At 46.6% G+C, this 7,609-nt stretch overlaps 1 pseudogene; it reads right to left on the bottom strand.

Moving 5' to 3' along the window:
* Window positions 1-1,416: 1,416 nt before the first annotated feature.
* On the bottom strand, window positions 1,417-1,535 carry LOC123567833 (U2 spliceosomal RNA; annotated as a pseudogene).
* Between the last annotated feature and the right edge of the window lie 6,074 nt (window positions 1,536-7,609).

Below are 7,609 nucleotides of genomic sequence, written 5' to 3'. Positions count from 1 at the left end.
TCTACTATAAAATTCCTCCTTAAGCAAAATTGGGGCTGGGCGTGGTGGCTCATGCCTGTAATCCCAGCACTTCGGGAGGCTGAGGCAGGTGGATCACTTGAGGTCAGGATTTCAAGACCAGCCTGGCCAACATGGTGAAACCCTGTCTCTACTAAAAATACAACAATTAGCCAGGAGTGGTGGTGCGTGCCTATAATCCCAGCTACGCAGGAAGCTGAGCACAAGAATTGTTTGAGGCCGGACATGGTGGCTCATGCCTGTAATCCCAGCACTTTGGGAGGCTAAGGCGAGGTCAGGAGATCGAGACCATCCTGGCTAACACGGTGAAACCCCGTCTCTACTAAAAATACAAAAAATTAGCCAGGCATAGTGGCAGGTGCCTATAGTCCCAGCTACTTGGGAGACTGAGGCAGGAGAATGGCGTGAACCTGGGAGGCGGAGCTTGCAGTGAGCCGAGATCGCACCACTGCACTCCAGCCTGGGTGACAGAGCAAGACTCTGTCTCAGAAAAAAAAAGGATTGCTTGAACCCAGGGGGCAGAGGTTGCAGTGAGCCAAGATTGCACCACTGCACTCCAGCCTGGGTGACAGAGTGAGACTGTCTCAAAATGATTAAAAAAAAAAAAGAAAAAGTCATGTTTGCCTGTAGAACACTTTCTTACATGCAGGAGACTTTCTCTTAGACACATGCCTGGAGGGTCTGAGAGGGACAGGGCTGGGCTCACCAATTCGAACTTCTGCCAATACCCTGCATGCTTCTCTCGCTAAGAGCTAAGTCAAGACTTCCCCTGTCATCACCACTGCCTGTGGTCAGTCCTCTATTACCAGCGGAGTGAAAAAGAATGCAATTGAGGAGAACCAACTAATTGCAAAAGCAAAGCCTGAGAAATCCCACGAGTGATGGATCCGCCAATTCTGGTGGCCACAGGGAGGTCCCTGGTTTCTGGCTGCACGCTGGCCGTGGTGACCAGGCGTCCTTGGGCGGGAGACGGCTTCAAATGTGGACCGGAGTCCTAGCGACCCGAGGGGTTCTTTGAGAAACCAAGACACCACACGGCTCCCCCAGGACCATACCATTGAGCTCTCAATCGCAATTCAGCCGAGGACACTGTCTTAGTCTGCCAGGACTGCCATGACACAGTACCATGGACTGTGTGGCTTATAAACAATAGTTCAATTCCCACAGTTGTGGAAGCTGGAAGTTCAAGATCAAGGCGGCAGCAGATTCAGCATCTGAGGAGGATGGTGAGGACCTGCCACCTGGTGCATAGATTTCCTCTGTATGTTCTCACACAGCACAAGGGAGAAGGGAGCTCTCTGGAGGCCTCTTGGATTAGGGCATGAATCCCATTCATAAGGGCTGCACCCTGATGACCCGATCACCTCTCAAATGCCCTGCCTCCTAATCCTATCATTTAAAGGGTTAGGATTTCAAAAGGTAAATTTGGGAGGAAGAGGGGACAGATTCAGACCACAGCAGACAACTACTAAAAGCAAATACTACACTTGATCTTAGCCAAGAGGCCCAGAAGCAATAAATTCACTTTTCTCTTTTTTTGAAACAGGGTCTTGCTCTGTCACCGAGGCTGGAGTGCAGTGGTGCAATCACGGCTCATTGCAGCCTCTGCCTCCCGGGCTCCAGTGATTCTCCTGCCTCAGCCTCCTGAGTAACTGGGATTACAGACACACGCCACCATGCCTGACTAATTTTTGTAATTTTGTTGAGACAGCCTCCTGAGTAGCTGGGATGACAGGCACACGCCACCACGTCTGACTAATTTTTGTAATTTTGTTGAGGCACAGTCTTGCTATGTTGCCCACTGGTCTCAAACTCCTAGGCTTAAGCAATCCTCCCACCTCAGCCTCCCAAAGTGCTGGGATTACCAGTGTGAGCCACTGTGCCCGGCCAAATTCACTCTTTTAAAGTATACTATTCACTCATTTTTAGTATATCCACAAGCTTGTACAATCACCATGACTATCTAATTTCAGAACTTTTTCATCACCCCAAAAAGAAACTCTGTGCCCACTGGCAATCATTCATTCCCCATTCATCCCTTTCCTCACCCCCAGCAAACACCAATAGATCTATCTCTAGAGTCATGATTTATTTTTTTAAATGAAGAAATGCCACAAAAGGATTAGAAAAATTACAGAAGTGGGGTTGGGCGCGGTGCCTCAAACCTGTAATCCCAGCACTTTGGGAGGCTGAGGCAGGCGGATCACGAGGTCAAGAGATCAAGACCATCCTGGCCAACATGGTGAAACCCCGTCTCTACTAAAAATACAAAAATTAGCCAGATGTGGTGGTGGGCGCCTATAGTTCCAGCTACTCAGGAGGCTGAGGCGAGAGAATAGTATGAACCCGGGAGGCAGAGCTTGCAGTGAGCCGAGATTGTGCCACTGCACTCCAGCCTGGGTGACAGAGCGAGACTCCGTCTCAAAAAAAAAAAAAAAAAAAAATTACAAAAGGAGAATTTAGATGGGAGGAAAAAACGCCTGAAACAAGACTTCCTTCCCCATCTGGTTTTAGCCTGCTTGTTCTTCCGGAGTTGGGTGCCACAGTGTAAATGCAGCCTTGGTTTCTGTTGGGGCCTGGCAAGAAAATTCACATGGGACTTTGTCTCCTATGTGCTGGGCAGGAGACCACGAAACATCACTTAGCCTAGATATGAGGACCAATGTGGTAGTTTCAAATATATCAATAATTTCTTTGAAACTCCTCTCTTCAAAAGACAGAGTCTAATTTCCTTCCCCCTTGAATGCAGGCCAGACTTAGTGACTTTCTTTTAATGAGTAAAATGTGGTAGAAATGATATTATGTGACTTTAAAAGCTGGGCATAAAAGGGGTAGGGGACTGGACACTGGGGCTCATGCCTGGAATCCCAGGCATGAGAGGTCAAGGTCTCTTGACCTTTGGGAGGTCAAGGTGGGAGGATCACTTGAGCCCCGAAGTTCAACACCAGCCTGGCCCACACAAGGAGACCCTGCCTCTATGAAAAGTAAAAATTAAAAAATTAGCCGGGCGTGGTGGTGAGTGCCTGTGGACCCAGCTACTCAGCAGGCTGAGGTGGGAGGATCGCTTGAGCCCAGGAGTTCAAGGCTACAGTGAGTCATAATTACACCATTGTACTCCAGCGTGGGTGACAGAGTGAGATCCTGTTTCAAAAAAAAAGGATACTGTGATGCCTCCAGCTTTGTTCTTTTGACTTAGGATTGTCTTGGCAATGTGGGCTCTTTTTTGGTTCCATATGAACTTTAAAACAGTTTTTTCCAATTCTGTGAAGAAACTCATTGGTAGCTTGATGGGGATGGCATTGAATCTATAAATTACCTTGGGCAGTATGGCCATTTTCACAATATTGATTCTTCCTATCCATGAGCATGGTATGTTCTATACTATACTACAAGGCTACAGTAACCAAAACAGCATGGTACTGGTACCAAAACAGAGATATAGACCAATGGAACAGAACAGAGTCCTCAGAAATAATACCACACATCTACAGCCATCTGATCTTTGACAAACCTCAGAAAAACAAGAAATGGGGAAAGGATTCCCTATTTAATAAATGGTGCTGGGAAAATTGGCTAGCCATAAGTAGAAAGCTGAAACTGGATCCTTTCCTTACTCCTTATACGAAAATTAATTCAAGATGGATTAGAGACTTAAATGTTAGACCTAATACCATAAAAACCCTAGAAGAAAACCTAGGTAATACCATTCAGGACATAGGCATGGGCAAGGACTTCATGTCTAAAACACCAAAAGCAACGGCAACAAAAGCCAAAATGGACAAATGGGATCTAATTAAACTAAAGAGCTTCTGCACAGCAAAAGAAACTACCATCAGAGTGAACAGGCAACCTACAGAATGGGAGAAAATTTTCGCAATCTACTCATCTGACAAAGGGCTAATATCCAGAACCTACAAAGAACTCAAACAAATTTACAAGAAAAAAACAAACAACCCCATCAAAAAGTGGGCAAAGGATATGAACAGACAGTTCTCGAAAGAAGACATGCATACAGCCAACAGACACATGAAAAAATGCTCATCATCACTGGCCATCAGAGAAATGCAAATCAAAACCACAATGAGATACCATCTCACACCAGTTAGAATGGCCATCATTAAAAAGTCAGGAAACAACAGGTGCTGGAGAGGATGTGGAGAAATAGGAACACTTTTACACTGTTGGTGGGATTGTAAACTAGTTCAACCATTATGGAAAACAGTATGGCGATTCCTCAAAGATCTAGAACTAGAAGTACCATATGACCCAGCCATCCCATTACTGGGTATATACCCAAAGGATTATAAATCATGCTGCTATAAAGACACATGCACACATATGTTTATTGCGGCACTATTCACAATAGCAAAGACTTGGAATCAACCCAAATGTCCATCAGTGACAGACTGGATTAAGAAAATGTGGCACATATACACCATGGAATACTATGCAGCCATAAAAAAGGATGAGTTTGTGTCCTTTGTAGGGACATGGATGCAGCTGGAAACCATCATTCTCAGCAAACTATCGCAAGAACAGAAAACCAAACACCGCATGTTCTCACTCATAGGTGGGAACTGAACAATGAGATTACTTGGACTCGGGAAGGGGAACATCACACACCGGGGCCTATCACGGGGAGGGGGGAGGGGGGAGGGATTGCATTGGGAGTTATACCTGATATAAATGACGAGTTGATGGGTGCTGACGAGTTGATGGGTGCAGCACGCCAACATGGCACAAGTATACATATGTAACAAACCTGCACGTTATGCACATGTACCCTAGAACTTAAAGTATAATAATAAAAAAAAATTAAAAAATAAAAAAAAAAAGGTACTGGCTTCTCTGTCTCTGTCTCTCTCTCTCTGTTTTGGCCGACATGCTGGGAGGAAGCCCAGAGCTCCTGGGGAGACTGTGGGGCTGCTCTGGTTGATACTCTGAACTAGGCCCTCAGCTGACAGCAGTGGGCAGTCTTCACAGACGTGTGGCCTGGTATCAGGCACAGAGCCGTGTGCTAAGAAGGTCCCCGGCCCATTTAAATTCTCTGCTATCACCATTTCGAAATTCTTTGTAATCTGTAAACAGCTTTATTGAGATATAATGCATATATTATAAAATTCACCCATTGAAAGTGAACCATTCAATGGTTTGTTCACAGAATTGTGCAAACATCACTACATTCCATTTCCATTACAAATCACTCTCCATCTCTACCCCCAGTACATTCTTCATCGTTTCTTAACCAGGGCCCTGTGTTTCACTGTTCACTGAAAACCATAAATTATGAAACCATCCTGACAGCTGGACCTGTACATGACTGTGCCTTCAGATGACCCCAGCCCCAGCCTTTGGGTCTTCCAGCTGAGGTCCCAGACATGTATAGCAGAGACCTGAATTCCTGACTCCTGGAAACCATCAGAGATGGTTTAGGCTATTATAGCTTGAGCTAATTTGTTATGCACCAATAGATAGGTAAAGCAAGCAAAAAACCATGGGACCAGGTGCAGTGCCTCACACCTATAATCCCAGCTCTTTGGGAGGCCAAGTCAAGAGGATCCCTTGAGCCCATGAGTTCCAATCTAGACTAGCCTGGGCAACATAGGGAGATCTCATCTCTACAAAGAAACAAAAATAAAATTAGCCAGGCATGGTGGCACACGCCTCTAGTCCCAGCTCCTTAGGAGGCTGAGGCAGGAGGATTGCTTGAGCTCAGGATTTTGAGGCTGCAGTGGGCTGTGATCACACCAATTCAGCCTGGTGACAGAGTGAGACCTCGACTCTAAAAAAAAGAAGAAAAGGCACACCAGGCTGGGCATGGTGGCTCACACCTGTAATCCCAACACTTTGGGGGGCCAAGGTGGGCAGCTCACTGGAGGCCAGGAGTTTGAGACCAGCCTGGACCACATAGCGAAACCCTACTTCTACTAAAAATACAAAAAAAAAAAAAAATTTGCTGTGTGTGGCGGCACAAGCCTGTAATCCCAGCTACCCTGGAGGCTGAGGCATGAGAATTGCTTGAGCCTGGGAGGGGAGGTTGCAGAGAGCCGAGAATGTGCCACTGCACTCCAGCCTGGGCAACACAGCAAGACTCTGAAAAAAAAAAAAAAGAAAAGGAAGGAAGGAAGGAAAGGAGGGAGGGAGGGAAAGGCACACCAGATATCAAGACTAGCCACCCACAAATATTTTACTCCCATTAATGAAAACCTTGCAGAAGTGATAAACAGTGATTTTTACCATTCACTCAATGATACTGCACAGAGAGAGAGGCTGGGACCCTAACTGGTAAGAAATTCTTGCCCTTTTGCCAGCTGATCTCATTCCTGGGTTCCCTTTTCTGTGGCTTCCAGGAGAGCAGAGCAGCTTTGGTGACCCCGCTCGCCACACCAAAATGTGGGTCCTCTGAAAAGTCAACTCACAAAAGGCAAATTAATAGGAGAAAAGGCATATAAATTTATTTAACTTATAGATACAGAGGCCTTTTGAATGAAGACCAAAAGATACAGGGGAAATTGTCTATTTTTATGCTTATGTTTAACAAACTATGGACAGCTGTGTAGAAATATAACTGGACAAAAGGAGTATGACCTAGGTCGGGCGTGGTGGCTCACACCTGTAGTCCCAGCACTTTGGGAGGCTGAGGCGGGCAGATCACCTGAGGTCAGGAGTTCAAGACCAGCCTGGCCAACGTGGTGAAACTCTGTGTCTAATAAAAAATACAAAAATTAGCTGGTCGTGGTGGCGCACACCTGTAATCCCAGCTACTCAGGAGGCTGAGGCAGGAGAATCTCTTGAACCTGGGAGGCAGAGGTTGCAGTGAGCAGAGATTGCGCCACTACACTCCAGACTGGGCAACAGAGCGAGACTCCATCTAAAAAAAAAATCACCTAATGTGGCTGGACTGAGTGGGAATCCGTGTGAAGAGATGGCAAGGCCTGTCCACCTGGATTCTGCTTGGCTTCTCTGAGCAGAATTCCCTCCTTCAGCGTGTGGGGCAGGACCCGCCCTGGAACGGGGTCTTACAAGCCGCAGTGAAACAAGGTGGGCCATTTTTCAACGGCCAGTTTTGACACAGAAAGATGGATGGGAAATTAGAGTCATATGTTTAGGTTTTATGGCTGGCTTTGGGAAAAGGGGTTCTGGTTTCTATGACCTGCCTTGGAGAAGAGGAATTCTAGCTTCTACGGCTGGCCTCGGGGGAAGAGCGGGACTTCGAGGCAGGAGGACAGGGGAGGGTCAGGGAAAAGCTTTTGCTTCTGAGGCTGCAGATCAGGGCTTCATTTTGGGGTACTGCTTTTGAGACCCAACAGAATTCTACCAGCTCCTATGTCCCAAGCCCATGGCAGCAGAGGCTGTTCCGCCTGCTTCTACCTGAGGACTTACCCATGTAGGAAAGCATCACCAAGCGGATTTGACTGATCAAGTGACTGACCAAGAGGATTAACCACCCCACTGAAGGGGCCCCAGCACCCAGACACAGGAGGAGCCGATAGAGAAATCAGAACCCACAGTGCTGAAGCAGACAGCGGCATCTCTGAACTAAAAACAGTAATAAGCAGGAGACCTTAAGGAAATCCAAATACAGCATAGA

This window comes from Macaca fascicularis, chromosome 11, assembly GCF_037993035.2.
Source record: "Macaca fascicularis isolate 582-1 chromosome 11, T2T-MFA8v1.1".
NCBI classification, from domain to species: Eukaryota; Metazoa; Chordata; class Mammalia; order Primates; family Cercopithecidae; genus Macaca; species Macaca fascicularis.
This window is presented reverse-complemented; position numbering and strand designations above follow the sequence as displayed.